The sequence below is a fragment of the Catharus ustulatus genome, chromosome 5 (assembly GCF_009819885.2).
Source record: "Catharus ustulatus isolate bCatUst1 chromosome 5, bCatUst1.pri.v2, whole genome shotgun sequence".
Taxonomy (NCBI): domain Eukaryota; kingdom Metazoa; phylum Chordata; class Aves; order Passeriformes; family Turdidae; genus Catharus; species Catharus ustulatus.
Genome location: NC_046225.1, coordinates 61413775 through 61437753, shown reverse-complemented (window position 1 = coordinate 61437753; position 23979 = coordinate 61413775). Strand labels below are relative to the sequence as shown.

General features: G+C 40.4%; 1 long non-coding RNA gene across 1 annotated transcript; it reads left to right on the top strand.

Moving 5' to 3' along the window:
• The first annotated feature begins 15212 nt into the window (after window positions 1-15212).
• On the top strand, window positions 15213-22914 carry LOC116996183. Its single transcript, XR_004417897.1, has 3 exons — window positions 15213-15806; window positions 19003-19506; window positions 22587-22914. It is a non-coding gene; the product is annotated as an uncharacterized LOC116996183 (long non-coding RNA).
• The last annotated feature ends 1065 nt before the right edge of the window (window positions 22915-23979 follow it).

Sequence of the window (23979 nt, the reverse complement as noted above, 5' to 3'; positions counted from 1 at the left end):
GCTCCTAAGATTTAACAACTCTGCATTACAGCTCACCCATAGGCTTGTGTGAACTTTATCTGCCACCCCAGTATATCTTTCTTAAACTAAAAGTGATTTCTAACCCTGAGTGGAATGGATAGTGAGTTGAAGTAGAAAAACAAGAATATAGAATTCTTCATTTTTAGGCAATCTCTGTAGGACAGCAGGTAATAATAATCTGGATTTGCTACTCTGCCAATATTTTCTCTGTTGTAATTGATATAGTTTCATTTTAATATATTAAATTAATTCTTTAGCTTAATTGTGTGAAACTGTGCCATTTTGACATTTGTTCACATGAAGTGCATTTCATAATATGCATTTTTAATTTGTGCTTCCTCTGAAATGCTAGCATGACTGTGTATTCTGGCTTTGCAAAAAAAAAAGTAAAATACATGGTTGCTGTTCCACTTTTTATTTAAAACTGCATAATATTATATATTTTCATGGGAAGATAAAGTTCACGTTGAATGAATGCATGATTTTCAATCATTACCTGAAAAAACATATCCTAAGATAGAGCTGTATGAAGTCAGTGTTATAAAGAGGATTCTCAGGAACAATCTTCACTGTCATTAAAGAACCATGGCATTACTATGAAATAGGAATGCTTTGTTTGCTTACTGCTCACAGCATTGTCCAAGACAGTCAGCTGTGATCAAGAAATTGGCTTGGCAAGGTATTTTATCTATCCTTTTGTACCACTATTGAGGCTGAAAATTATAGCTGATTGATTTACAGACAAGATTCATAGATATTTTCATTTATGAAAAATAGTATACCAGTAACTCCAAGAAAAATACACATGGACTGGTGCATTTACTGGCATTTGGAAGAAATCTATGGACACAGGTCCATTGCTTTGTACGGGTGCAAGCTCTAGTCTAGCAATTGCATAAGTGCCTCCCTTTCATCAGAAGTTTGTTCCAGTGTTAGAAGAGAAATCTGGTGGTGTGAGACGCTACCAGTTTAAAAATGTGCTTCTACTGGTTTTGAGTATTCATGAGCAAACCACCAATGGTGTGTGGCCTTAATGTATTGTCAATAACAAGACATAAAAACAGATTTTCAACATCCACTTTAATAGGGAGAACCAAAAAGGAAAAGATGAGGTTTTGACTGCCTCTTTTTGCAAAACATGCAGAACAAAAAGAGTCAACTACAGGCCCTAAATACATTCTTACATAAACTTACAGCTCTCAAATGAAAGAAAAGGTCTTAAAGTAATAATCACATCTGTATTTGTTCATCAAATACAACTTTTCCAGACTTGAAGAAGAAAGCAGTATTGGCAGTGCTTCCAAATCTGTGCTTCCTTGCTGCTGTTTGTTTCATTGCATACAGGAACACCAGAATAAAAGAAGTACTGTGAAGCAGGATGTTATCTCTGATAAATATATAGGAAGCAGGGAGAAGGTTGGCACTCTGACCATTCCAGCACATTCCAGAAAACAACAAGAACCCACACAACATAATATCTTTTCTCTTCCCCAAACCAACCTGCAGAAGTCCAAATAAAATTCAAGGCTTTGGACCTCGTGCTTCTGACCTCTGATGGCTGGGGTTCAGTTTACACACAGTGCTAACAAAAGCTTTGTGATAAGGACTCCACACAAGGTTTCTAAGTCTCCAGCAAAGCAGAACTTCCTACAGATAAAGGTCATGTTGACTGTGTTGAGAATAGAGGTTTCTTGGCAGCCTGTCTGAGATTAGATCAAGCACCCACAGCAAATGAGGATGAACCTGAACCTTCTGTCTTCCTCCTCAAGTGCAAGTCTTTGTACTTGTCTAAGAGGCATAATTAAATGTGCAGATGATGTATTAACGCCTACCAAAACCAAACACTGAAGACATATACCTGTATGTGTGCATGGTATTTCAGGGGATGTGACCAGTGTCACTCAGGACCTCAGCTAGAAGAGCTGGAATAACACTGGCCCAGCCCACCTGTAAAGCATGACCAGAGGGACATAGCAAAGAGCACTGTCAATAATAAACAGCATAAGAAAAACTGCTAAGGAAGAGAGGCTGTAAGGAATTTGCTGTACCTAAAAAAAGAAAAAAAGAGAGTGATGCAGTCTAGAAAAGAATAGAGAGCAAACGAGGCAGAAAACTCAGCTCCATTCCTCATCTAGTTGTTTCTTGTCCCACAACAGAGCAAACAATCCTTTTGAAGAATACTTATTGAGTAGAATAAGGACAGGTCCAACAGAACACTCAGAAATATCAGTATGACTGAAGTATAAAAAGAAATAATTGTGGGCAGGTTAATAAAGACTGAACAGTGTGAGACATCAGTGCATGTGACACCTGAAACTGTCTCTTTCAGTAATGACACTCAGCAGGTACATTTTGTTTTATTTTGCATGGCAGAGTGTTTCTGGTAGCAGTATCCCTGCTTTCTCCTGTATGCATAGCAGATTCCTTCTCTTTCATCTCAGACCTCCTACCTCTCAGACACTTCATGCAGAATCCTGTTTTCCCACTGAGCTCCCATATTTGCTCCAGGTTTCCAGACTTGGCTTTCCTCTCTCAAGATCATACACGCATCCCTCTCTGCTCTTATGCTCCTTCCAGCCTGGGTCCCACTCTTCAGCCCCAGTGCTTCTGCTTTCCCTCACCCATGCTCTACAATGCCCCTTTCCCCCTCATTCCCTCTGTCCCCAGGCTGGGGTCTCCTTGCTTTCCCTGAGCCTCCTCCTTGGGGTGTGCACCCCTGCAGATCATGCACAAACCCACAGCACTCATAGTGTCACATGGGAAAAACAACAAACTGCTGAAGAAGGAGGTGGAAAGTAGCACATATTACCCTGCTCTCCAGAGCTACCCCCATGCAGGCTCTTGGCACAGAATACTGGTGATTTAAAATTATTTTGTATTTCCAGAGTAGTTTCTATCATAACACAGGTGGCTGACCTGTTGTTAGCCATCTCATAGAATAGCTTTCATATTCAGATGATAAAAATGGTGGAACAATTGATGACATTTCTGTAATGAGGCATCATTCTGGTTCACATCTTAAGGTAGTTTGAAAGAGGCAGACTATCAATTATCTTCTGGAAAAATCCTACAGATAGTAGTTCAGGGATTTGTGTAGCCATTTTACAAAGTCTTCTGAGATTTTTTTCCTGCTGAATCCCTTCTTGCAGCTTCACGAGGACCGTGCTTTGCCTAGTTTTCTCTTTTCTGTTGTTTTTTTAATGAACAGAAAGAAATTAAAAAAAAAAAAAAGGTTAACCCAAAAGAAATGTAAAAGGAATATTCTTTAATCCATTTTTGCGTGCCATGCTTTAGAAATTTCTTAGTTTGAATTGTGCAAAAAAGGGTTGATCTACTCCAGCAGTCACACCCCTATTTCATCCATTCTGTGTATGGTTAGAACAAGGGGAGCTGAAATCCAGCATTTCTTCCAGTGAATTAGGAAGAATGTCGGTTCTGAGCCAGCAAGCTATAAAAATGAGCAAAATGATATAAGAACCTATTAGCGATAGGAAGAGATAATGATGATAATGTCCATAATGTACTGTTTCTGCCACTTCGTTCTGCATTAGAGACTATTGTGGAGAATGATCTGCCTCACCAGGTTCCTGTCTGTCCTGCTTCTCGCCTGGCTGCAGAGACTCACCCAGCTCACTGTACTGTTCACTGGCCAGACACAGTAAATCAGAACCACTCCACTGAACCCACAGCAGCATGTGCTGCAGCTGGATGGTACAAAACTATATTTTTTCATACAGCATCTGCCAGACAAAGGTTCCAAGAGATGAACTGATACTGGGGCCAGTCAGGTGCTGGCCTACAGCACTCTTTCCTAGTTGCATCCCCAGAAGAGAAAATGTTATCTTCAAACTACAATGGCAGCAGATAAACCTATTTTGTTTATTTTCTTAAGCCCTAGAACCAATTGTATTCGTATCTGATTGTTTCAGTCAGTATTTTCTAAGGGGCTCACTTCCATAGCAGCTGGGCTTCTCTATTTCTCCTGGGCAAGGCTGTGTGTGTATGTGCCATGTAGCATGCACACAATGATCACTGATAATAACTGAGATTTTACACCTATGTGTTGAGCACAGTAACACCGTGATCCAGGTATGTGTGCAGAATGTCCAGCAAAGACAGTGGATGTAAACAACAAAGCCAAAAAGTGTTGAGCTCTTCGTGCAGACACTGCAGACATTGCAGAGTCAATCCATGCAGCGGAAATTTGCATTTATCCAAGATTTCCACTTAGCTACAACTATCACTTCTGACTGAATTTCCTAGGCACCTTTAAATTTTTTTTCCAAGTCAAGTGATGCTTCTATTCATTAATGGCTAGGCACCTCTGGAGGAGACCATGCAGCCCAAAGGTGTCACCAGCCCTTGCAAATAATCAAGAAAAGGGCAGAAATAAGACAGTCTCCCTGCCTAATTTTCCTCAAAAAGCAAACATTGGTAGTAACTGAAAAACTCATTCTCGTGACTAACCTGGTATGAAATTCCTATTGGCTCTGTTAAGTAAAAGTCTGCTAGAAAAGTGTTTTGGTTTACACTGACATGGGGGTTATCTGAGATAAACTCACTGTACCTATGAAATTGACTGGATTACAGAGTTCCACAAATACATCAGCTCCTTAAGAGCCCACAAAAGTCCTAACTTGTTTTACTAAGATAAATTTGGATCACAGAAGAAAGTTCCAGGATAAGTTTTTTTTTAAATTTGCTTGCTATTGACTGTTTTTCAGCCTACATTTCAATCTTACAGTAATTTCACGATTATAAGCCGCACCATTTTGACTAAAATTTTGGTCTGAACCTGGAAGTGCGGCTTATAATCAGGTGCGGCTTATATACAGACAAAGAACGAAAAGTTGCTGTTTTAATTTGGAGGACAGGTATCTGAGACAGGCAGGAACTTCTCTTTGAAATGGAGAATGTAAACCCCCTCCCTCAAAATTATTATAATTTTGAAATCAAGGGGCTTTCAGGCAAAGATATGGGAATTAGGAATAATAGTTCTTTACTAGGAAAATTAAAATAGAAATACAGTACTACAAAGAAACAACCTCCAAACCCTGACAAAGTCAGAGTACAACCTGACACCCTATCAGGCAGGGTGTTGGTAGCAGTCCCATTAAATGGTGGCTGCATCCTCTTGCAGTGACAGATGTGATTCAGTTGGAGCAGTGCTCCTGTAGAAGGTGCAGTTTCCCTCCGGAGGTCCAGTGGTGATGTGGAGAAATCCAGTTTTCCTCTGGAGTCCAGTGGAGAAAGGCGCTACCTTAGTGTCCCAAAACCTCTGTTTTTATCTTGGTAAGAAATGTTGGGCTCTTCCCCCTGGCTGGAGCAACTTCCAATGGGATGCAGTAATTTTATCAGTCCCACAGTGGGACTCAATGGCCATGAGCAGAAAATGACTGGCTGGAGGAAGGATGGGTTGTGAAAAGATAAAGAACAATGCCCTGCCTGGTTTCAATGGATGGCCCATTAGCAGAATATCTTCCGTTGAGATAAGGATCACTGCCCCCACCCTGAACAGATGGTGATAGAATAGATACCTTTTATCACACTCTGTATTGTAACCCAAGACAGTTGCCAACACCCGGACGTGCGGTTTATAATCAGGTGCGGCTCATAATTGTGAAATTACTGTACTTTTATGTCAGACATCCCTTAGTTTTATCTTACATGCTTATAAAACAAAGCAGGTTAGTTAAATGCCTGTTTTGCAACAATATAGCTATTCCAGTAGCATTTTCTTTAGCAAGAAATTTAAGTGAAAATAATGCTTTTTGATGGTGCACGTCTCCTCTCTCATCTACTCTGTGTTATGCAGGTAGCTCCGTGCCTAAGCTCATAAATCCTGCAGAAAACTGAGACTATTCAAAAGAGACCTGTGACAACCAGAGAATAAGTGCACTTGGTTAATAACCTAGTCTTCTTCTAGTCCCACCTATATGCTCAGTAAAAATATAATATGCAAAGTACTATTCTTTTTGTGCAGGCTCCCTAAAGCATCAGGGTAGCCCAGTGCTGAAGACTTAATCAAGGCAAAGTGCTGCTAAAAGGCATCTCAACACTGTAATGTCAAATGCTACCATGGTATGTAGTTAGTTGAAGCCATCTTGTGCTTACTTCTAGTTTGAGCATAATTTCATATCATTGTTCTGAAAAGTAACCCCAGTTAAGGCCTTATATTTGGAAGAGAGTAAAACAGAATGGGAAAGAAGCTTCTTTTAATGGCTGACCTGGCTGATTCTAGTTGAAGAAAAACGAGAAAAGTTTGACCAAATATTACTAGGTTTGTTTTATTTCTTTTTTTTTTTCTTTCACTTAAGTGAAATTTCAGTGAATATTTATTTTTGACACTGTTATTTCAAATCCAGCCCCATATTTGTACAAAATCAATTGTAATATATTAAATTAAAGAAAAATGTAACCGGCATTAAAATGTATTTGACATTGGTATCCAGTCTGAAAGACAGTGAGAAAGAACGTATTCATGTTTCATTCTGGTGTTATTTGTTTCATAAGGGCCATTAAAAGTATCATTAAGGTATGTATCATTAAATTCTGGATTTATGCCTCCTAATTGTCTGGCTAAAAGGCTCTTCACCTAAGCTGTGAATATATAGGCTGTGTTTATATTACAGTGTGTAGTACTACAATACATTCCATGTTGCTCATCCTCAGATGTCCACTCCAGGTGCAATCCCTCTGCATCTGAGGGCAAACCCAGAGTTCTTCCTGCCCCTCTGCATGCCCTGCCTGTTTCTGCAGGAAAACCTCAGCCCGTGTTCAGGAAGGGAGAGCTCCAGGATTTCTCTGGGCTGATGACAGAGTGACCTGGATAGAGGACACCATGGATTGCACTGTGCTGCTGAACAGACGTATCCCAAATCCCTAGGAGTGACTCCTCCAGACTGTGACCTGTCTGAGGAGTGTGTGTCCAAGAAGCACGGGCTAAATTGCTCCTTGCAAGTGTCTCTCCTTGTGTTAGCAACATCTCCTTGAAGGCATTTAACTTTCAGGCAGTTGAAATTAGAGAAGGTGAAGCCCACCCTGACTGACTAACTGTGTTTATTCAGTGGCCTGCTGAAAGCATGAAAGAAGCAAGTGTGAAACTTGTGACTCTGCTAAGGTTTTATTTTTATTGTCAGTGACCCACCTCTGGGTAACCAGGGGCTGGATGGTCCTGCTCTGAGCAATGGGCTGTGTAAGCAGCAGGGATTGGAGTGCATTTCTCTTGACAGCCCCCTTGAATGATGCAAGGGGTGTGCTGTCTGCTGTATTTGGGATGCATATTGCCAGGATGTGTGGCCTTGTGGGGCTGAACCACAGAGACATGCAAGGGGCCTCACTGTGCCAGTCCTGCTGGGAATTAGTGTGAGCTCCGTGCTGAGCTCTTCGTTTCTGAGCATAGCTTTTCACCTAGAAGCAAAATATAGCATGCCCTGGGGACTTTGCTATTTGTTTGCAGCTGAAACGCCTCAGGACTAGATAAAAGCTTTGAAAATCTGTATTTTGGATGTGTACAGTTCTCAGGGGCTGAAGCCCTCAGGTGCTTTCTGGGAAGCTCCTGCAAGGGCAGTTATTCTCAGTCTCTTGTGTTTCTGCTCCATCCCTGTGTAGTACCTGCATTATTATCTTCTCCCAGATCAGACCTGCAGAAACTTGTTGGAGTCCTTATAATAACCTCTTTATATCTTTTTGTCACCTGAAAATGAGTACTGACACTACCTTTCACTGCTTGCAATCTGAAGCAATAAATCAAGCACACTGTCACACACACAAATCCTCTTGGTTTTGTCACTGTCTGGCTTTTAATTCAGCTCAGACTGGATATTATTTCTGGTTTTAGACCAAGTACAGCAATTAGATGCTTGGCACACTGCTAATAATTTAGGACTTAAAAATATCAATCACTGTTACTGCAGATAAATGTTACCCAGTATGACCAATGCACGAATGACAACCTTTTAGGGTGGAGAGAAGCTACAAGATAGAAAATAGTATGTTTTATCACAGGAGAGGCCAGCTACTAAAGGATGTGCAGACACACATCAGTGTCTAAAACTACTGTTGGTTACAGAGGATGATCTGATAAAAGATGGATATTAAAAATGCCCTCAGTTCCTGTCCTGCTGGGTAAAGGCATTTCAAAAACCTAATCACTGTACTTGTGATGTACAGGACTTTGGTACTCTGTTTCCCTGTACTGTTCTGCTAGTGCTTCAGGACAGGTGGCAAGAAAAAGCCATAGTGTCCTCAGCTATTCTAGACCAAATCCTGCAGCAGTGAGAGCCTGTGCTGCTTCCCTCAGTGTGCACTGAGCAGCTGCTGTGCTTCCAACATGTAATGTCCTATGGAAGAGGGGCAACAACTGAAGAAGAGTGCAGCCTATGTATGTGTGTTTTGTTTGTCCAATTGAGCCACAGCCTGGATGGGGCAGTGCTTCTGGTAGGGGCTGGGGGCTTCTTTCATGCATCCTTTTCTATCAAACATCTGTGGAACAAGATTAATATATTTAGCTGCTCTTCATATTTTTTTTTTTTTAAGAAACGAATCCTTTCAATATGATTTCTGATAGAATCACATTGCCTAATTTCCCATGTTTGAAGTGACCTTTTCCTCTGCTTCTTTCTAAATGAAATTACTGCAAATTCATTATTCATAGAATCAAAGCACAGAGACCCAGTTGTAGAAAGTCAGGAGATTACTTTCTTTGAAAATCTTTTGAAATCCTCAGACTTAGCTTATATATACCAATATTTCATGATAGTGTCAGCAACTTTTTTCTAGCAGAGTACAGTGTGGGCTAAGTTGGGAAGGTTGAGAAGCTAACTATTATGGGTGTGTATTTGTGACTAAACTGATAACTTTTCTTTGCCATGGTTAGTTCTTGATTAAAGTTTCTGGAAGCTTCACAGACTAGATAATCAACAAACATGCAAATTCTTGGCCATAAAAAATGCTAGCTTGCTGGTGTGTACACAGGTTTTGCAGTGAGCCACTTTTTCTGCTCAATGTAATTCTAGAGCTCAATTACTTTGTGTCTGTGAAGAAAATCCAAACAGCGATTTCAAATGATGAATTATGATAGCTTCATCTGGATATAAATGTATTAATATTCTCTAGGTTTATTAATATTCTCAGAGAGTAATATTTTTCAGGTTCAAACAAATGTATTCAGATCTACTTGTTTCGTACAGCACACTGATTGGAAAAGGAAATATCACTGGTTTCAGGATTTAGCTGAGAAGTTTGGTTCAGATGAACAGCCACAGTCTTTGCAGGAAGAATAGAAAAGCTTGTCTTTTTCAGTTTGTTTTCGTCTCTTAGGAAATATTGGGCATGTGACTCAGACTAGTGTGAAGTTTCCAGTCTTCCAATAAGATAACCCATGTCCACATAGATATGTATGAAGTTTGTATGAAGCTTTTCTTGGAGAGCTTGATGCAAGAGTGCAAGAAATTCCTCTACTGCGAGAGAATGTGTCTTTATTCACTTTCGTATTTGTAAAGTTAGGACTGTCTCATACGTGATTTTTTTTCACTTTCTAAGAAGAAAAAAAGCTAACTTAGATTGTCCAGTGTGTGTGAGATCTAACTCTGAACTAGATGAAGAAGCAGCATCACTGCATGAACAGTGGACTTCACAAGTCCACTACAGTGAATTTTCTGTTTTGCAGGTCTGAATCAATCTTGGGGATGTTTGACAATAAATAAAACCAGTTGATCTTAAATTCAGTACCAGCTTGATATTTTTAACTTCATTCTATTACATTGTGGTGATTTGACCCTGGCTGGGTGATGGTTGCCCACCAAAGCCCTCCTCAAGTGGACAGGGGAGAAAATATATAGTGAAAGGTTCAGAAGTTGAGATAAGGGCAGGGAGAGATCATTCACCAATTATCATCACCTCCATGGGCTGCAGGGGCACAGCTGCCTCACCATGGGCTGCACCAGGGGCTGCAGGGGAACCCCTGCTCCAGCACCTGGAACTCCTCCTGCCTCTGCTGTTGCACTAATCTTGGTGTCTGCTGTTCCTCTCACATGTTCTCACTCCTCTCTTCTCTGCCTGAAATTACTTCTGCAGAATAACTCTATTTTCTTCTTAAAAATGTTATCCCAGCAGTGCTATCCCCATCTCTGACTGGCTAGGCCTTGGGCAGTGGTGGGTCCATCTTAGAGCCAGCTGGCATCAGCTCTGTTTGACATGGGGAAATCTTACAGCAGCTTCACAGAGATGCCCTCCCCACCTTCCATTACCAGAAACTTGCCCCACAAACCCAATGTATGCATGCATATAAGGGAAGGTAATAGGATATTTGCAGTTTGTCACAAAACCACACAATTTTTTTTTTTAATTTGTTGCTTAACATGATAACTATGAGAACTGTCACTCTTCTTACTTCTAACATAAACAAAACCAGTAATATTATAATACAAAAAGAATTAAAACTGGTTTTGTGTGCCAAAGAAGTGACTGCTCATTTTTAATAAGCCATCTGTTTCATTTAGAAATTAGCTGTTTATAAATTTCCTTTAGTCAGCAAAATATTGGCTTCTTCCAGTAATATTGAGAAAACTCCACAGGACCCAACTAATAAACTGTATTCTCTTTTAACTGTGAGAAAAGAAGCAACATAGATTTTAAAAGAAGTTAGAGTGTGAGGCACAGTATTTGTGGCCAGATTAAGCCATTGGGAATTGGAGGGAGGTGGGAAGTGAAGGGCAGTACCTGTCCAGATCATGGACAAACCTCACCAGCACCATGCTGGTGGGAAGAATGGATGGGAAAAGGAAAGGAGGAGGGAATCTAACTAGTTACAGTGATGGTTTGTATCTCCCAAGATACTTCAAGGAGAGTTCCAGGGCACCAAGAGCTCACAGAATGAGATTTAAAACAATAAAATACCCAGTACAGTAATTTCACGACTGTAAGGCGCACCCTTTTGACTAAAATTTTCCCCCAAACCCAGAAGTGCGCCTTATAGTCCAGTGCACCTTATCTGATGGACAAAGTTCAGAAATTTGCCAAACTGGAAGTGAGAGCTGCGCGCCACGGGGGGAGCCGGCAGGGCCACGGCTGCCAGGTGGAGGTGGGGCGGAGCGGCGGCGGGCACGCCCCGGCCCCGTGGAGGCGGCATGGAGGGGCGGCGGGCATGCCCCGGCCCTGCCAGGTGGGGGCGGGCCCGGGGGCTGATGGCTGCTGGGTTGAGGCGGGGCCTCGGCCAGCAACCGCGTTGGGGGAGCTGGGGGCAGAGTCTCGCTGCAAAAAAAAAGTGCACCTTATAGTCCGGTGCGCCTTATCTGACCTACAAAGTTGCGAAATGTGCCGACTCCCCAGGGGTGCCTGGTGCGCCTTATGGTCGTGAAATTACTGTACTGACATTGCTGCAAAAGTTTCTTTTTCTCATACCACTTTGGAGGGCAGGGGAGACACAGCAGAAGATCACATATAAGTGGTTAACAGCTGAGTTTTCATGACAGTTTTACTGTACAAAGGATACGGATGGTGCATTTGGGAGGCTTCTGGTTCATGAAGTTTGCAGCACAAATAAGAGCATATACGAGAGAGGAATATGATGTAAAGGGCAGGACCACAAGGGCTGGGAAGCAAAGAAAGGCTGAAAATATGTTCAGTTCTTATCCAAGGGAAGTTGGGCTTGAAGGAAGGGTGTTTAAGGCATGACAAAGATGCCACACGATTCTTCACCAAGGTTCTTGCTGAGGATTTTCCAGTCTTGCTGAGAAAGGCATGGCAAGATGGCTGCTAACTGAAATTAGATAAAATGAATCCTGAAAGAAGATGTGGTTTTTTAGCTGGGAGAAAACGAATAATTTATCAAGGAACGTGGTAAATTTGGCATGTCTTGATGTGTTTATGGCAAAAGTAAAGTACATCTTTTAGGGGAATATTTAATCGAGCACTCAAAAGAAGTTATACAACTTGTTTGTGCAATGGGTTCTGCTGTGTGGTTGTGATTATTTTTCTTTGGTTTTGGAGCCAATGAATATATGAAGTTCCCCATTTATTTTCTTCCACAAAAAGAGAATAAAACCTCCTGCCTTGTCCCAGCATATTCATTGCTACTGCTGTTCTGCATTAAGAAATGCCTATAACAAAATCTCATTATTTAGAGTTTCTGACAGTTGCCTGCAGTGGTCAGGCTTTATTCACTTTCAGTAAGAATTTGCCTAAAAATACTTAGTTTGGGACTGGTTGGGCATAGCAATTATTTGCTCTTGAAAGTTAATATCATTCTTTATGGTTGTTCTGTGCAGGCTTTCCACATGCTCAGGGTCTTCCATTTTGGGGCAGAGAAGGTGCCCTCGTACCCCAAGTCTGTGCTGTGCATCTCCTCCTGTGAGAGCCCCTGAGTGCACCTGAAGTGTTGCCCTGGTGCTCTGCTTCACCTGTGTTCCCCAGGGTTTGTAGCACAAAGGCTGCTGGTGTTGGCCAGTCCATGCACGGCTCCTGCAGGGTCACAGGGGAGCCCTGACCTGCAGGGAGTGGCCACTCAGCCACTGAGGTCCTTGAGGCCAAATGAAGGTACTGGACAAAGCAAAATAAGGGAGTTATGCTTGTCTGTTCTGGCCACAACAAAGTGACAAGGAATTAATAACATTTTAAAAGGTGTTGTGGTCACATTACAGAATATGTAATTCCAGTTCTCCTTTAAAACTACCCAAGATGCAGCAGAACTTATGGAAAGTAGATTAATCTGTTAACTTTTATGGGCTTTGGAAGTAATTTCAATAAAATCCTCTTGGTTTCTTTATTATACTAGAATTTTCCCTAAAGAAATTGATATTTTATTATGATGTTTGTCTTGGACTTTCAAGAATTGCAGTTTTAATGTACCCAATTACTTTTGTTATTAAAAAAGTCAGAAAGCAACCTGATTAAGATGTTAGAAATTTTGACTGTACTATCCAAACAATTCCACTTGGTTAGCAGAAATATTTGGATCCAAATTTTACTGGCAGCCAACAGTCTTGTAATTGGGTTAAAAATAAGCAGGGAATTAGTTTGGAAAAAAAAAAAAGAAATAATTTACTCATGCCTCTGTACATTTTGTGCCATAACATAGTCTGATTGGAAGGTTGGGTTTTTTTTATTTTAAAGAGGTTTTGATAAAACTCATATGGTAGGTGACACCCGTATTCTGCAGTGGGAAAAGTGGGAAATGGAGTTAAAAATTTCCTTACTGCAATACTTCTTTGGAAAGCAAGAAGTCAGACAGTACAAAAAGTAGGATTTTGAATTCTATCTTAATTTAGATGTATGCTGTAACAGATACATTAATTTAAATACTTTCCACAATGCAGTTGATTTCTTTCTTGAATGTGAATATTAATAAATCATGCCTGCTAATGTAGTCCATTAAATATGATGCATAATGTGGCCAATTTAATGTTCTCCTAGGAACTGGGTGGAATTTTGGCCCCGTGGAAGTCAGTGGGAGTTGTGCCACTGGCTGCAGCAGGTCCAGTCTTTTCACAGCAGTTTTGAATGTGCGTGTCTAGTGTGCTTGATTTTCAGCCTTAATGTTTGGGTTTGCACTTACATTGGAAAAGAACATTTTAAATCCTATCAGGAAGGAAGCCAATGCATGTTCTTAAACCTTTGGTATTATTTCCTTTGGAAGAACTAGACAGAGAATAATATGTATTTTTTCTTTATCTGATGGCAATATGCTGTACTGAAATGAAAAGCATTTCAACCTGAATTCAATTTTATGTTTTCATACGTATGTGTTTGTGAGTGTGTGTATCCTACTGACGTTATTTCCTATTGACTTAAGATACAGTTAAATATGGGTGACAGGCATGATAGGACTTTCTTTGTAAACCTTTGCCTATTAGGAATTGAAGGCTGGTAAGAAATTCTCTCCCTTCTTCAGTTCCTTTTTGGTATCTGGAAATTCACAGCAGATGGCCCCAGTTCTCTCATTTGCACCATTCTGACTTCACTGATTTAGGTCGTAGTAAATCCTGATTATCCAGCTATGAAAGTGGGATTAGGACCAGCATTTTGGCAACTGGCTCTGACTATAAAAACAAGAACTCAGTACAAAGGAGCAGTTTGTGGCTCTAATAAAACCTGAGGGATTTTTGCTGTTTACTTCACTGGAATCTGGATGTCACCAAAATGAGATGTTCTGTACTCTTCTCTGTTCGTATTCTGGTAATGAATGATGGATGAAATACACCAGTGAAACAAAAAATGAAAAAAGACATCACTTGCCAGTTATAGGGCAACCTGATGTAATTTGTGTTTGCAACCTTTGCAAAAGTGAGTTTTGTTTCTGTGATTTTTCACTTCTGTGAGGAGGGAACAGTGAAATCTATGCCCAACGCACCATAGGCAAAGACCTGATCTGACAAAATAGAACAGCAGATTTAATTTCCATTTTGTGTGAGAGATATTTAGCATCTCTGCTAAGCTGTAATATGGCACTGTGCTGAAATCTATAGATTCATAACTTTCCTGAATGGCAAATTTAGTTATACTGAATTTGCTAGGTTTCCATAAAATTGCTGTAGAAGCTTTGTGGCAACAGAATTCTACGTAAATGCAATTTGCAGGTTTGTCACTTTTTCAGCTATATTTTCCATCCTTCTCATCTTTGTGTTATGGAGAAAAACTGACTTTGTGGAATCACTGCAGAAAGTTATAAATGATGTATGAAATGAGAAATCCCTGCTCAGAGCACAGAACTTAATCTATGCTATTTGCTGTGAAAGTCAGCTCAGCTGCAAGCAGAAAAGCCCACCAAATCCAGAAGCTACAGACTAAGAAAACTAAAGCACACTCTAAGTATTTTTTTTTCCCTGCTTTGTACCTGGGGTAAGCCAGGGCATGGCAGTGCCAGCTGCAGAAAGTCATGGGGAGGGCAGGCATTCACAGCTTGGGTGTGCTGAGGGGTCCTGTGCAGCCTGTGGAGTCTGCCCTTAGCTGAGAGAGGAGCTTTGTGCTGTGCTGAAATGGGAAGAGGGGGTACAGGATAGCTGCAGAAGGAGTGGGCTTAATCCCCCTGACACTGCGTGGTCACCAATGAAACAATACTATAAAATGCCCCATTGTTTTTTTAGGATTTTTCAAGTTGGAGCGTCTTTGTGCGTGTAGTGCTTACAGCACTTGTGTGGGATGACCTGCCAGTGTGACACAGTTTATGTCACCTTGTTGGATGGACAGAATCCACAGCCACTGCTGGCATCCAGCAGGTTCCAGCCCATTGGAGAAGTAGGTGCTTGCAGAGCAAAAAGTAATCCTGAAAGGATGCAGTGATTTCCCTCTCTTCACCCATAGATTTTTTCAGGCTCCTGCCTAATAGCTACAATTCTTCACTAGAGTTAGGGAGGCTACTGTTAGTTGTTGTATCTTTCTGTAAAGAAGGTATTTTTTGCAGTTGTCTAAAACTCTGTTTTCCATGAAAGTTGCTTCAGCAACATTACATTAGACATACATTACATTACAACATACATTAGCCTTGCCTATGAATAGGAACAATCAGCCATTTTATGGTGGAAGCAGCTTGCTTAGGAACTTTAGTGGTTCCTAAGAAACAAACATCTCTGCCAAACATTTGTAGTGGGGAATGCAATACACAAGTAACAGCAAGCCTTGTTGATTTGTCTTGTGCTCTCTGCTGTGAGCTCTTCGTCCATTGTGGATATCTGCTGAGAAGGATGCTGAGGGAAACTTCAAATTCTGTAATCCCAGAGTCAAACCTGGGCAGGAGGAGAGAGCAGCAGGTCACACACTGAAGTGGTCAGATTCTAACCTTGACTTTGGTAAGAAACTCTTTTGGGAAGCTGTCTCTGCTGATGTCCCCAGTGGATTACTGCAGGGCTCTCTGTTGCTGCAGACTCCTTCAGTAGCTGCTGTGCATCCCAGAGCAGCCTCAGGTGCTGAAGGATGAAGTGTTTAAATGCGCACAGAGGGTCAACTTGGAGAGACCAGGATTTATTTACAGGACAGTTGGCCTGCGGTCTGGCACACAGAGCTACTGCTTATATCCTAGGTAAAATAGATGACTTGGCACTTGGCAAGTGCTACAGATATCGCTAAAAAGGTGTTTCTTGGCTCATCCATCTCTTGCAAGGTGCAGAGGAGCTGTGGCAGATATATAAAGAGTTTTGGGAAAAATAGAGACACATGAGTAATGGAGTAGTAAAACTCAGTTCAGCTCCTTGGCACTTGCAAACTCACAGCCAAGCCCTGTGGCCTTAACTTGGGAAAAAAATTAACTGGAGAAATCAAAGGGAGTTTTAACTTAGAAAGCCACTCTACTGCTTGCTTGTTCTAGGGGTGGGTGTTCAGCAGCAAAGGCCCCTTTCTTTGGCTATAGAGACTGTGACTGGGGGCAAGTATCTCTTCTTAGTATCACAAGTGATGGAAAATTAATCAGAAACACAATTTTAACAGCTAGAAAAATCTGCCATATTATTAAGAACAGCTTCTAAAATGCTGAAGAAAACTATAATCAACTGCTAAAGCACGTCTTGGGAAACTAAAGGGGTTTATAAATAATCATTAGAATAAACTGCTCCCTGCCGTGAGGCACATCTCTTATTATGTCTGCTATGTCCCTTTTGGCTTTCTCACTGCATCATCAAGCATGGATTAAGGTCAAATAAATTTAGGATGAGTGAACACAACAGCCTTGACTAAGTTTCTGAAAATGTGAAGGACACGATCTTGTGAGGGAACAAGTGCAGTGTATTCGATTGAACTAAAATACTCAGATTTCAACTGGTTCATTAGACCTTTTCACAAGAAAAATTTATTGACATCTCCATGCCAATAAATTCACATATATTTAGAATAATGCATATACTTATGTCAATATAATGAGAAATAATTATGGTGGAAGTGAATATGCTCCCTCCTATTTTTAAAGTACTTTAGTGTCTATATATTTTTCATGTCTGAAATGTTATCAGTTGTATCAAGAGATGCTCCAGATTTGAGCAAGCAAGCATTATGTTACATAGTAACATTCTCATGTTTATTGACATTTATGTTAAAAGAAGTTAGATTGCTAAACCAGCTTTATATTGTGTTTGTTTCCAGTATGATGTGGTTTGTGCCTCCTTTATAACTATGACATTAATGCCAGTTCTAGCTTTTAGCTTAAATTGATCTTCCTGATGCTTATCCTCAGCAGAGTTTCCAGAAAGCAGCTAGCCCCCAGTCCCTGGCTTGCTAAGACCAGGCTTGTTCACCTCCTACTCTAAAATTAGAGACTCCCCTCCCCAGGTGGGATGATGTGGAGCTGTGGAGGATGCTTATGGCAAGTGCCTTCAGAATCACCACAGCTGAAAGAGGGAGGGATGTGGGTCTGTCTTAGCCTGCACTGAAGGAGGATAACAAACCTGTCAGCCATGTGGAGAGAATGCTGGCCAAACCTGAGAAATGAAACTTGATCAGAAAACATAAATAAATAGGTGCAAGAGAGCTAGGCAGAGAGAAATAAAGCTATAGAAGGGAAAAAGAACTGAATGTGAGCAGGGCAAGGTGCGTGCTGCAAGCAGAAGAAAACCTGTTTCAGTATCTGCAGTCGAGGGGTGCAGGTTCCCCAAAGAACAAGCCTCCCCTAGCATGGGCAGAGGGACACTTCCCTGTGGCAGCATGCTCTCCCTACAGAGATGGAATCACATGTTTCCCAGTTATTGCTTTCAGCCCCTCTCTATTCTCTGGCACTGGCCTGAATGCAGGCTCTGCTCTGTGCCGCTTTTCAGCCTCGCTTCTGAGCTTTATCTCCCAGGCTTTTGCTGACCTCCTACGTATTTCACGTTATCCTCTGGTTTCTCAACTGATGTTATTATTGATGTACTAGGGTTTTTTGAGAATAGAGTCTGTATGTTTTTATAGCCCTGCACACCAGTCTTGCATTTTATAATGGGTACTGCAGTGAGCAGTTGTTAACTGCAGATGCTGTTGTCTGTTCAGCAAGTTACAACAGTTTTTTCTGCAGTTTCTAGTAGCCAGAGAGGTTAAGATTTGTAACTAAAAACTGTCCCAAGCTATAGATGAAGGCCAACAATGTTTCCAGTGTTTGTTTGGACTTTTGATTTGTTTTGTTTTAGATTAGTAAAATCTGCTTTATCATTTTGTGGGTAGAAAGGGAACTGATTGCAATAAAAGCAGAACAAGATTTATAGCGTGTTCTTATAAATCACAGGCACACTGCTCTGCCAAATTATGTAAGATGTGGCATGTCACATTGTTCTGTTCCTCTCATGATCTATAGTGCCATATGGACTTAAAAAAATAGGACTATTATATGGATTTCTGCAGCATAATTGGCATTGACACTTGTATTGATTGAATAAATGAAGTAACATGCACAGTTCTGACAATCTTTGCAGATTTCTAAGATTACAACCATGATGATTCTATGTCAGCAAAAAAGTCTTTAGGAATTTAAAATGAAGCCACAGCCAGTTCATTAATATACATATGTTTGAAATTGCAGCCCTAACAATTGAGTTCTCTGCACTGAATGCTATAATATATATTGTCGTGAGCTATATGCCCTCAGATCATTTCTGTGAATTACAAGAAAATTACGGAGTAGAGAACATTTTATTATTGTGCTTTTCATCCAGGGATACAGCTTTTCACTGATGAAAATTGAAAACACTGAAAATTAAAATGTAAATGCATTTATCAAAAGAAGAGGAAAAAATTGAATCCTGAACTTTAACTGCTTTTGCATTTTACTTCTTCAAAAAGCAATTTTGATATTTACATCTCAAAAGCACAAGTATTCAGGCTCTGTAATATCTATTTGGATTCTTACTAATAAGTGACTGGCTGTTTGTTGCTGGGGGTCTGAAGATTTGTTTTAGTAAAACAGCATGGAAAGCTGTGTGGGTGTTTATTTGTGTATGTGCATATTCTGAGAGACAAACAAAATAATTATGCATTTATTTAGTGTTTCTCTCCTTTCTGTAGAAGACGTTCTGTTTGTGCTTTTTACAGGTCAGTGCCACATTATAAAGGATGTGAGTTACTCATGTCTTTGCACAGAAGAAAGAAAAGACAGAGAGCGATGAACAGTAGCAGCTCTTTACATGAAATTTAGCACCTAATAGACAGGAAAAATGCACGATTTAAGATTTATTTAATATAGATTTTTAAAATTCCTTATAGTTTTGAAAAAGATGTATTGTTTTTTTGGGTGGCACCCTGATTTAACTGAGGCTATGTTAAGAGCCCCTAAGAAGAAGCTCATCCATATGCTGAAGAAGACTGGGCTCAGTTTCCTGCAGAGGAAGAGTGCTGGATGAAGCATGGAAGCAGGCAGGCTGTGCAGCAAACTGAGACATCCTGTGCCTCTGCTGCTGCCATGTAATGTAAGAAAATAAGAGGTCCATTGTGTTATCTGAGCAAAGATGCCTGTTCGTGCAGTCCTAGCTGTATCCACAGTCAGGAGAGTTGACTCCCCATGGCTAAAATCCATCCAAATCCTCTACAGTGACACAGGTAATAAGTAGGTAAATCCTTTGTATCCCATTTTCACTGCTTTTGTAATTCTCTTCTCTTTCTTTTTCTTAACTTTGGAAGCTTGTTTGTTCTGGTGGACATTTTCTGAACTCCATGCTGGGTAACAGTGCTAGATCCCTTAGATTTAAGTGACAAACCCAACAGACTTAAGGACCTGATGCCAAAACTCTCACCCACGTGTAAATACAGAAAAGGCACCAGAGGAGAAAATGAGAGCTGTTCTTCCTTCCCTGCCTTACAGTAAATGTTTTTGCATCTTTGACCATGTCTGCCTCTTTTAGTGTTTCCCATTGTATTTGGAGGACAATTTTTATCTTTTCCAAACATTGTAAATTAACTTTACAATTCTAAGGTGATAAGTAAGCATAAGAAACACACACAATATTATACATGGCATAATATCTATCACAGAATAATTGGTACCAAGCAGAAGTTATTGCCTTTTAGGCTCTCTGATACTTAAATGGTTGAGAAATTGCTGCATTCATATTTCAAAGAAAAAAAACCAACTTGTCAAGCAATGAGATTGAAAAATTATATCCATTTATGCTACATAAGTTCACAGCACTTTTAGAATGAAAGAAAATCTGGTTTCATTATCTTTATTTAAGAAAAATTACTACTCAAAATTTTTAGTTGAGCTTTTGGTAGCAAAACTTTATTTTTTGTTCTATTTAGGTATCTGATACTTCTTTTTGCTTTGAAAGGAAAATTACTTCATTGTTGCAGATGTGTCAGACAGTGGAATACCTTGGGCTATCAAAACAGACTACACCAGTCATGATTAGAAACATTTTGCTTCAGCATGTAAGCCATTATTTCTATAAAATCATCCATATTCTTAGGAGTTAACAGACATATTTGGTGAATTTATTTACATCTTTCCAATGTTTTATGCATTTCTTGTTACAGTTTTATCTTTGTTATTTCTGTTTCCCTGTCTTTCTTGAATTTATGATTAATGTTTCTTTAGGCAACAAAACAATACATTCTAGATCAAGAGTTATGCAAAGACATAGCTTTTTTTGAGGAATAAAATAATTCAATAGAATATCAGTATTCATAGCAAGTTTTCTTTCCATGCAAGAGACATTGTAGGCAAAAGTTATGCTTAGACCAAAATAAAAACTATCCAGAGAAGAGGAAAATGGAACAAACAATAGATGTTTGTGGAAAATTCCAGTCACTACCTGGATCTGGATGCAATTGGCCAAGAGGACAAAAGAACTAATGGCATGAATTTAATGGATCAAGTTTCTCTTCTGCAGTTCATCTCTTCATTAATGGCCCATGAAAAGTGAAGACCAAGATATTTGGACCAAAGAGCTGCCAGAGACTAAACCAACCATTACCTCTTGAAAGATTGCATCATTGATGCTTTAAATTAAAACTTTATTGCCATTGTAAAATGTCTGTGAGTTACCCAGAGAAAATAAAATATATGGTTTTCAGAGAGTGGTCATTATTTTTCAGCTAAATAAGAAATGTCCTTTCCCCTTGGGAGCAGTGTGAAATGGAGCCCTCTGTAGGTCTTCCTCAGCTAAACTCCTGGCCAAAGATTATTCTACCTTTTCCATGCACATCTGGTTCTTTGTTCCTTTTGAAAGAGGTGAATCAAGGTTTGGGTCACATCTGCAGGCCCTATTCTAACAGTAAAATAAAAAGAGCCAGATTTTTTAATGGAGGAAAGTAATTTTCCAACTGATCTAAGGCAAATATGGGGGTTGTTTAGCCTAGAGAAATGGAGACTCAGGAGGGACCTTATTGCTTTCCACCACTACCTGAAAGAATATTACAGATAGGTGGGGGCTGGTCTTTTCTCCCATCTAACAAGCAATAGGACAAGAGGAAATGACCTGGAGTTGTGTCAGGTTGAGATTGGATATTAGAAAGCATTTTTTTCACTTAAAGGGTGGCCAAGCAATGAAACAGTCTGCCCAGGTGATGGAATCACCATCCCGAATAGTGTTCAAAAAACGTATGGATGTGGTGTTTGGGGACATGGGTGAGACATGGACTTGGCAGTGGTGAGTTAATGGTTGGATTTGATGATCTCAGAGGTCTTTTCCAACCTCAGAAATTCTGTGATTCTGTGATTCTATGATACTGTGGTTTAGTGGTGAATAAGCAGTAACAGGTTACTGGTTGGACCTATTGATCTTAAAGATCTTTTCCAAGCTAAACAAATCTGTGATTCTCTACTCTATGGTACAACCTTCTCCATCTAGCATGGGAGACAGCACCACTGCCTCAGGCTGCTCTGTACCTGCCTGTCTTACATCAGAAGGGCAAAAACTTAGAGACCTAAATACCAGCATGGCCCACAGCGTTTGGGTCAGAAAACTGGGCTATAAATTTTGGGCTACAGTTCCCTAACAGGAACATCAGTGGCCCAGCGACCACATTGGGAGAGAGAGCCCAGTCAGGTGCCAGTGGAGAGTGGCTGTTCAAGAACCAAATATTTTTTATGTGAAAGAGAAGGTAATGTTTTAATGAAGACACTGAGGTTTGGAGGTTCATAATGTAACTCAGGAGTTTCAAGCTTAGCTTCAAAATATCATCGTGCAAGGGAAATACCTTAATAATTGCTGGATGCAGTGGCACACCTTAGCTCCAAAGAACTACTTTATGCTGGACAAAATGGCTCTCACAGGCACTCAATCACAAGACTTCCTGTTTCTGAATAACAGAAATATTCTCAGCTGAGAAATTTGGTCACTAAGAGTATCCTGGCAGTTTGAGAAACAGCCACTTCTCTGTGAATAGCAGGGAATGTAGCATTTGTAGCTCTTCTGTTCAGGAATGAATGGGACTGCTTTCCAGGACACAGTGTAAGGATCTCCTGTTAAAAAAAAAAAGAAAAAAAAAAGTAGGTGCCAAAAATCAGCAAAACTAAAGTGCATATACTGGGAATTGTAATTTTGAAATAGTTTTCTTGGCTCTCACTAATATATGGAGGAATCTAAACTCCATGGCTGCCTAATATTATATGCTGGGTTTTTTTCCCATTTATCTATTTATTTATTTATTTATTTATTTATTTATTTATTTATTTACAGTGAAAATTGGACCACTTGTGATGACTCTTAGAAGAGTCCATCTCACCTTCCTGGCCAGAAAGGTTCAATCCCAAATTCCACACCTCTCCCCCATAGGAGAGGCCCAACAGCTACAATGCTGGTACAGGAGCTGGAGTGGAGTGTGAGGTGGCAGAAAGCATCTGTTTCTCTGACTGAAGCTGTTCCACTGTGCAGAAAAACCTTCACAAGTAAAATGATCAATCAGGCACCAAGAGAAGTATATGACTGTATCATCTAGCAGTTTGTGCAGCTACTTGGCAGAAGGAAATCTACATATCACCCCTCCATCAGGCTCTTTCTGCATGATTTTATGCGAAAAAAGGACCTTCTGATCTTTCTTTCCACTTTTTATTTAATTGGATTGTACATAAGTGCTTTGCATAGGAGAAACCCTTGTCAGAAGTGTGAAGCTTTTCCTGCTGAATGGAAAGATGAAAACATGCTCAATAAGCTGCTCATGTCTTACAAGCTAAGTTCCAAGTTGACCTTTGATCCCCCAAAACAAAAAGCTGCTTTTAAAATACGTCTTAATTGCAAAGTATGAAATCAAAACCAGTTGTTGGTGGCAGTAACTTCTGTGCATCCCTGCTATTACCTACAGAGAAAGAAAGTGCAGGCAGCCTGAGAGACTTCCTGGTATTCTATGCACAGCAGAACCTTTTCAGAAAAAACCTCAGATAGAAATTAATAATGTTCTTTTTTCCCATCTCTGTCTTGTTGTGTGTCCAGCTGGGGCCTGACTGCTTATATAGCTGAGAAATTCAGGTCTCAGTGCTTTGCTGATTTTGTGCAAAGACTTTATTCAAGCTCTCCTTCATTTCCTAAATTTGAGACTTCTGTGCTTCACTGACGTGCATCTACGGCTGGACAATTCCCAGCACTGAGCAGCAGTATGCAGAGCCTTTTGTGAGGTTAGGGAATGAATCTGAAACCTAACAAACCATTGTTTATCTCATGATATGCATCCTCAGAGAGCCAAGAGCAACCTGCACAGTGGCACTGCTGCGTGTTTTAATTCCCAGGCTGCTGTTTGGAGCAGAAGCACTGGATGGATGGAAGGCAGCCCAAGCCTCTCTGCCCTGCACTGCCCCATGCCCTGTGTGGCTGTGGTCTCATCCAGCCTCAGAGAGCACTGCATCCTTTATGCCTGCCTAACAAATTCACTTAAAGGAGCATTCACTCAGAGGCTGGCATTTTTTTTAACCCCCATTTTGTCAGATGGATGAATGTCATGTCAGCCAAGGACAGATGAAGGTTTGAAATATTACAAGCAGAAGCCTTTCACTAAGATAATATAAAGCCAATTTTTGCCAGCATACCTCTGAGGAGGAAATAGGCTGGAGATTATAATGAGAATTTTTTCTAGCTGTAA